The 8,442-nt window shown below is 49.9% G+C and overlaps 1 pseudogene; it reads left to right on the forward strand.

The window, feature by feature from the left end:
- The first annotated feature begins 5,886 nt into the window (after positions 1-5,886).
- LOC101580542 lies at positions 5,887-6,387 on the forward strand (annotated as a pseudogene).
- Positions 6,388-8,442: the final 2,055 nt, after the last annotated feature.

The raw sequence follows: 8,442 nt of genomic DNA on the forward strand, positions 1-8,442 counted from the left end.
AGGATCTCTGTATCAGACTGGACTACATAGTGAGTTTCATGTCATAGAAGGAAGGAAGGAAGGAAGGAAGGAAGAAAGAAAGAAAGAAAGAAAGAAAGAAAGAAAGAAAGAAAGAAAGAGAAGCAAGAACATTTTAAATAAGAAGTATGTTCTCAACTGTCTTCTGAAGGAAATAGAAGAGAAAGCTCACACCCAGGGGACTCTCACCGGGAGGTCTGTTGGGGGCCTGAGAATGAGGAAGGTGGGTGGGCGGGTGGTCACGTGCTAGGATGGTGCGTGTCAAGGCAACACTCCAGGTGGGAGAACATTGCTGCCACTCCTGTCTACCAGTTGTGACTACTCAGGCCTTCTCTAAGGAGGGGAGCTCAATCACAGTCCTGGACTCCCTGACTACTCTCACATCCCAAGAGGGGCTGCTGGGGTGGGGTACTGGGTGTGTCAAAAGACACAGACCTCAAGACCTGGCATGGTGGCACCTGCCTGTGATCCAGCGCTCTGCTTGGGAGGCTAAAGCAGGAGGATCTCCAAAGTTCAAGGCCAGCCTAAACTACAAAGTGGAAACCTTGTCTCAAAAAAGAAGAAATGCCAGATGTAGTAGTGCATGCCTGTAATCCCAGTACTTGGGAGGCTGAGGCAGGAGGATTGCTGAGGTCTGAGAGCAACCTGGGCTACAAAGTGAGCTCAAAGCTAACCTGAACTGCATAGTGAGACCCTGTCTGGAAAAGACAATATATATATGAAGGAGACACAGGCCTTATCTTGGTCGTGCTACTGACTTGCGGGTGGCCTTGCATTCAGCTGAAGTTCCACTTCTGCCATTGCCCTGGCCAGATGGGCACCCACACGTTCAGGCACTGAGCCCATCAGTTGAGAACGTGGTCTATGAACTCATTTGATACCCAAGTGCTGTCTTCACCTACAAGCAAAGAGATCATCTTGCTCCTCAGCATGTGTTTCTGCTGTTTCCTCATCTGTAAGCCCTGTAAGACAGCGATTATAAAGATTATGAGACATCCAAATCCCTCCTTAATCTCAGCACTTGGGAGGCTAATGCAGGAGGCGCTCATAAGACCCTGTCTCAAAACAAAACCCGTCCCCTCCCAGCTGCATCTCCGAGGTGGGAGTGGGGCTGCAGGATCCGGGCATTCTAGCACAACCCTCGCTGGCAGCAGTGAGCTGCTGACGAGACAGCAGGTGGCCATGGAAGTCAGAGCTTCCGGAAGTCACGGTGTCACCAGCACCACCCTATGCAACAGATTCATGCAAAGAACAATGCAGGGAAGCTACGTCCCTGATTCCCATTCACCCCAGTTTGCAAATAACCAAACTGAGACTTAGAGAGATCAGGTACCAAGGCAGGAGAACCACAAGCTTGAGCTCAGCCTGAGCGCCCTAGCAACTTAGCACATCTTCTGTGTGGTGGTGCATGCCTGTACTAGGGAGGCTGAGGCAGGACCGTGCAAGACCCTGTCTCAGGAAACTAAAAGAAGGAAAGAAGGGCTGGCCAAATAGCTCAGCAGATTAAAGCACCTGTAAGCAAACACGGGCTGGGGATGTGATCCCTGGGCCTGCCATGCCAGGTGCACGCCTGTAATCCCAGCTCTTGGGAGGCTGTAAACAGGTAGATCACTATGAAGACCTTGAACACCCTGTAGATCTTCCCCTAAAATACAAGGAGGAGGAGGAAAAAAAAACAAAAAGAAAAGAACTGATCCTACCAATGAGTTTGGGGCAAGGCAGGAGGATTGCAAGTTCAAGTCCAGCCTGGGCAATTTAGTGACTTAGTGAGACCCTGTCTCAAAAAGGAAGCAGTGACTCTGTGATGCAGTTCAGTGGCACCAGTGCCTGCCTGGCGAGTACAAGATCCTGAGTTCAATACCCAGTACAAAAAAAAGGAAGGGGAGGGCTGGGAACATAGCTCAGTGAGAAGGGCCTGAGTTCAATCTCCAGTGCCATAATATGAGTTAAAACTAAAACAAGTAGAACAAATACAAAACATACAATTTGTTGTGGGATTTTTTTTCCCCCACTGGAGACTGAACCCAGGGAGTGCTGACCTACTTACCCAGGCTATCTACGGCATCAGGCTATATTTCTTACATATAATAAATGTTCAATGTATTATATTATCTATAAATTATTTACATATATAAAACTGTCATTTAACATGTGTACATTGTATCTGTATCTGTGTATTGCACACACAAGAAGGGTCAGGAAGGAGGTTGAAAGTGCCTTTAAGTCCTTGAGTTTAAGAACTGATAGCTGGAATGTGCCTTTGTCCCTCACTGGCAGAGACAGTGTGCAGAACCTGGAGCAATGATAAGCTCGCGTTTGCTCCTGGCAGCAAGCCTTTGGCACCTGGGGGATCCGCGGGCTCAGACATGCCGCTCTGGTGACGCGTGTCTGGGACTTCCAGGAGACGGTGCAAAGCCAGAGACCCCGCAAGGGGCAAGAGCCTGCTTCCGAATTAAGAAACTTTAATCTCTGTAAAGCCTGTGTTCGTTGGGAGGCATTTTTTTTTTCCGTGTAATTTAGGCTTTAAAACACAAAATGTTCTCCCTGAATAGAGGACGAGGCTAAACAAACGTGCGAAAGAGCCAGGCAAACAGGACAGGCTACACCTCGCTAAATCCCTTGGAGAGATTTACGATGAACGGGTTATTTCCAGTCATAAAACAGTCCATAAAGCCAAGGCACAGGGTGAATGCCGCCACTCTGCAGAGGCCGGGAGCGTCGGGGACACCCAGGAGCACCCGCGCAGGTGTGAGGGCCCATGGCCGAGGGGGGCAGGGGACAGGGTGTCTCTGCGTGCTCCTGTCCAGCGGGAGCACCACAAGAGGAACAGTCGGCCTGCACGCCTGGACAGGCTCTCAGCCACCTTCGGCTCCTTTCCGCACAAGGCATGTGTTTGCCCAGGGCCCACCAAGCAGGACGGGCGCTTTCTGCCCTGCGGAAGCGGATCCAATCCATCGCGTTGCCCCTTTGAAGCTGCTAGCAGGCTGTACACGGATAGGAAATCTGGCCAGCTGAGTGGTCACTTTGAAGAGGACTGCATGCAATAAATCAGCCATTGTTGGATTCCTATCATCTTGGGTTTTTTTGAAATTTGAATCATTTCTAAGGTTTTATCTCTTTAAAAAAGTTTTTTGCAGGGCATGGTGCCACACGCCTGTAATCCCAACACTTAGGAGGCTGAGGCAAGAGGATCTCTGCGAGCTCAAAACCAGCCTGGGTTACAAAGTGAACTCAAGGGGAGCCTGAGTTGTATAGCACAACTGTATCTCAAAAAGACAAAAAGAAAGGAAAAAGAAAAAAAAAATCAGCAGACATGGAAGTGGCCCACTGAATTTCTTGTGGACTGGTCCGCACAGCTCGGACCTCTGCTCACTGACTCCCATCCAGCTGCTGTTGAAAGAGTACGCATGCGCAGGAGGAGGGCACAAGGGAGCTGTCAATCCTCGCTCCCCAAAACCTGAGGGGGAGGTGGCGTTGGCCAAGGCCGGGGCTGAGCAGTCCCTGCCGTTGGCGGGCTTGCTTGCTTGCTTGCTTGCTTGCTTGCTTTTTGTTGTTGTGGAAAAAAACTTCAAGAAAAAAAAAGGCTTAATTAAGAAGAAATTTTAGGGGGTCTGCCCCTTAGCTCTTTAAGTGGCTGCTTCAGCAAAGCAGTCAGGCTCAGGTTGCTGTTTGATCCCCACAACTCAAGCCAGCCAAACCTGCCCTGAAGGCATTCGGAGCAAAAAAAAAAAAAAAAAAAGACATTTTAACAAGTTTCACTTAGCAAAATACACCCCAAAGGAAGTCACAAAGAAAGCTTTATGTCAGGGTCTTGCCCATCCTACAGTGTTAGTATCCTATCTTAGTTCCCACAATGAACTACTGAAAAGCTCAAACTTAACCCAAACTTAACCCAAAAGATTTGTGTAAATGAAAATATAAATTGAAGTGAATATAAGAAATATTCCTTTTGAATTAGCAAATCCAATACTTTTTTTGTACAGGGTCTCACTACACAAACTGGTTAGGCTGCTGGTGATCCTCCTGTCTCAGCCTCCCCAGCACTGGGATTACAGGTGTGCCCCACCATGCCTGGTTTCAGTGGTCGGGCAGGTCTAGGATTCCACGTGGAGTCAGCAAGCCATGCGTTACTGGAGATCAAACCTGGATCCTTGCGCTTGCCAGGCAGGCACTTAGACCGCGGAGCTATCTCCCCAGCCTGGGATCCAGCCCTTCTGAGTTGTTCAGACAGCACCACTGCCCGAGGTGCGCATTGTGGTCCTTATCGAGGTCCCCCATCTGTTTGGTTGGTTGGTTTTTTGAGACAGGGCCTTCCTCTGTAGTTCAGAATGGTTTTTATATACCCAGATATTACTGGTATGTTTTAGATATCCATAAGGGTCACATTTATTGGAGAATTAGTACCTGTACAGGATATAAGTTGATTTTTTTCCCAGTTCCTTTATCCTCCTTTAACCCCCTCTTCCCCATTAACAAAAACTTTGTTTCTATTTTTTCTTTCTTTTCTCACTTTTTTTGTTTGTTTGTTTGTTTGTTTTTGTTGTTGTTGTTGTTTTGTTGTTGTTGTTGCTCAAATGCCTTCAGGGCACTTTTGGCCAGCGGGAGAGGTGTGAGGTTCGAACTCCAGCAACCTGAGGCTGACAGCTTTGTGGAAGCAGCCACTTAAAGGCCTGAGCTAGGGCCAGGCCCCCTTTTCTCACTTTTTTAAACTTTTCCCTTGTTTCCTCTCAACTACCCCCTCTCTTATTTCCCTCCCCTTTTGAACATTTTCTTCCTGTTTCACAATACCTAATACACATTTTGACTTTATTTACATTTTCACTTTCTCACACCAAGGAAACAACGTGCTACTTACATGTGGGTGTCCGACTTATTCATCTAAGAGTTCAGGCTGGTCGTGGACTCTGTGTGGCCCACACTGGCCTCAGCCTTGCAGCAATCTTCCTGCCTCAGCCTCCTGGTAACAGGCATGTGCCACCATGCCCAGCAAGGGTCCACGTTTAATTAACAAGCACAAATTGCTGAACTCCGATAACATCGCTTTCACGTTACTACCAAGATGTTAACTGAGAAACCACAGGAAAATAGTTTTAGCGTACTCCACGATATGCTAGAAGAAAGATTTTGCATGAGAAAACACTAAGGAAGTCATTGTTAATTCGATTTCAGACTCAAAGCATACGTTAGGTCTCGCAGACTGTTTGGGGTACAAATTGCTCCTCATTCCATTGGTTGCCGGTGAGGATTTCACCAAAAGGACTCGATTATCCTTGACAAACTAGTCATTGGCCTCCTTCCCCAGGCCACGCTGACCTCTGTGCTCACCAACGCGCTCTCCAGGCCCTGCAGGCGGCCTGGCAGCCCACACCCCAGCCCCATATTGCCTGGCTGCTGCAGGCCCCACCACTGGGCCCTGCTGTGGAATTCTTGGTATCCTGCTGTGTCCTGGCCCTGTTTTTATACATAGTCATGGTGGCTTCCTGTAGGTGGCAAGCTCCATGTCATCTCTACTCCTTCCACAGCACGGACCTCCGTGGGCACGTTCACAAGGCTGAGCATCAAGAAGATGAAATGTCATTCTCAGTGGCTCTGCAGGGCAGCCCCCACGGGTGGCACAGAGGCCTGTGGCACTCTGCACTGTGAACTCACCATCTCAGGAGTTGAGGTCTCTCCTGACCAACAAAAGGTGAGTGGCAAAATCACAGAGCCACTATAGCCACTGTACCCCTCAGCCCTCTGCCAGGCACCAGGCTGGTCCCAGGGTAAAGGCACCATGCGTCCGTGTCTCACAAAATTTGAGGATGAATTTGAGGAAAAAGGAGCCAGACGGGGAGGGTTTATCAAGAGAGAGAGAGGGGTGTTGGGAAGATGGTGAAGGTCTCAGAGCTCTATGATGTCTCTTGGGAAGAAATGAAAGAGAAAATGAAAAAATGGAGAGAAGAAAGCTCAAGAAATAGTAAACAAATTGGAGAAGTCGGAGAATAATTCATTAATGAGTATGCTTCTAAGCTCGGAGATGATATTTGGATTATATATGAGCAGGTGATGATTCCAGCCCTGGACCATGGTTGGGATGACTTGGCATCGTTTTGTCTCCAGGAGTTGAGAAGACAGCCACAGAGTCAAACGATTCACAGGCATGAGATTCGAAGCCATGGACAGGTATGATGATGCTGTATAGCTGTATGATGGAATTCTGCAAGAAGACCCAACTAACACTGCTGCGAGAAAGCATAAGATTGGCATTCGTAAAGCCCGGGGAAGAATGTGGAGGCCATTTGGGAACTGAACGAGTATCTGGAGCACTTTGTTGGTGACCAGGAAGCCTGGCACGAGCTTGCGGAACTCTGTGTCAACAAGCACAAGTAAGTTGTTAGATGCACGGGAAGCTACAGGGTGCAGTTACTTCAGTAGAAGACGAGAGGACAGAGTGGTTTGCAGAGAATCAAGAAGGGGTGAGTAGGGCTGGAGAGATGGCTCAGTGGTCTAAAGCACCTACTTAGAACAAGCTCAGCTAAAGCACAGGGACCATGGTTCGATCCCCCAGCACCACATGCCAGCCAACCCCGCCCCCTGGTGGGCTGAGCTGGTCACACACACACACACACACACACACACACACACAAATAAATAAATTTAAAAAAAAGAAGGGGTGAGTTGCCTGTCATTTTAAGTGAGAAGCAAAATAAAGCAACAAGTGAAAAGAGAGAGGCCAGGGAGATGGCTCAGTGGCCGGGGAGATGGCTCAGTGGAATAAGCGCTTCCCTGGCAAGCGCAAGGGCCTGAGTTCAATCCCTGGTTCCGCAAAAAAAAAAAAGGAAAGAGAGAGAGAGCAAGAGCACAAGCTCCCAGCAGTCAGGAGGGGACCCCCAAGTAGGTTGCCAAGGGGAGGCTCTGTCAGAAGTTTTCATACCCAAAATGACCGAAACTCAGATCACTTCAAGTCAAACTAAGGCCAAGCTTATGAGCAAAACAAGCTTACTTAGACTAGAAATGGGGCTCCCAGGAGTCGAGACCTGTCACAAGCCTGTGTCTGCAGGTGCCTCTTAGCCTCTTTCCTACCCAAGTAGTTCATTCAAAGCACAAAGCCAGTTTCCCATGTAGGCAGAGCAGAGGTCACCACGGTGGCCCTCCTTCGCCTTGCCTTCACCTCGCTTGCACATCCCCACACTTAACTGTCCACCCGGACTCAGGCTCCTGCTTCTCTGACCACAGCCGGGTCACCCCGACTCCACGCTGGGCTCAGTGCCCCTGTAGCTGCCCACTGGCTTCTGCCTGACTTGCCCGTCTATCGGTCCGTGGCCCCAGGACTGCTGCAACATGAGCTGCAGGGCTGGGTCTGAGTACGGCCTGGCTTCCTCCCAGCTGCCTAGGACACCACAAAGCACCTGTGCCCGGCTCTCTCCTTGCGCCTTCCTAGTCCCTGCCTGAGCAGGGCCTCCTGTAAGGGGAACTGCATGAAGGCCTCAGAGTCCACAGTGCTCCTGTTTGTCGCTGTCTCCAGCCCTGACAAGAGCGCACCATCTCTCCCTGGAGCCATGGGAAGTCATCGTTGGCGGAGTTGGCGCTCTTGGGCTGCTGTGTGCTTCAAACCCCATCTGTCTCGTCTGTGGGACTTGAGCACCTCAATGTACCCGATCCCATGTTCCCTCCCCCCGGGCCAACTGCTTCACCACTAGGCACCTGAGGAGCGGAGGTGCTGCCTCACAGGGCCTGCTGCCCACACAGCGCTGAGCCAATGCCCAGGGCTGTGCAGACCTCTTCCCTGCGCCAGAGAATGGGCCCCACCCCCAAGAGCGGCCAGGCAGCCGCTCTGAAGAAGCAGCCCAGCTCTGGGAGGGGTGGGCTTGCTTCTCAACTGCGTCCCTCTCTTCCAGATGCCACTGCTAGGGAGCAGGGTGGTCAGTTTGCCCCCTCCCTTCTCATCTCTCAGGCTAAAGAATCACAAATTTGAGCCTAGCCCAGAAAACTTAGCAAGATCCTGTTGAAAAATTTAAAAAAAGGGACAGGGGTGTGAAGCTTAGTACGGAGGGTTCAGTTCAGTCCCCAGTACCACACACACACACACACACACTCAAGCTGGAAACGCAGGTCAGAGTAGAGCACTTACCTTGCATCTATGAGGCCTTCCATCCTGAGCACCTCCAAAAAGAAGAGAGAAGGGGGAGAAGGAGCAGGACAAAGAGGTGGAAGAGGGTAGAAATAAGCAACCTGTGCATCATTAATTTGCAAAAGCCTAGGGGTTAAAAACATAAAACTAAACCATTCATCCTTGGGTTAACTGAACTGGACAAGTTCAATCCTTCCTCCAAGGCAGGAATGACTCAGTCATGCCCTACCGGAGCTGAAGGACAAAACCCCAGCTTTCTCCCCTGTGGTCACACCCACCCCACCCCCCACCCCCTAATGGCTCCTGTTTTCAGC

The sequence above is a fragment of the Octodon degus genome, unplaced genomic scaffold, assembly GCF_000260255.1.
Source record: "Octodon degus isolate 3935 unplaced genomic scaffold, OctDeg1.0 scaffold00007, whole genome shotgun sequence".
Taxonomy (NCBI): domain Eukaryota; kingdom Metazoa; phylum Chordata; class Mammalia; order Rodentia; family Octodontidae; genus Octodon; species Octodon degus.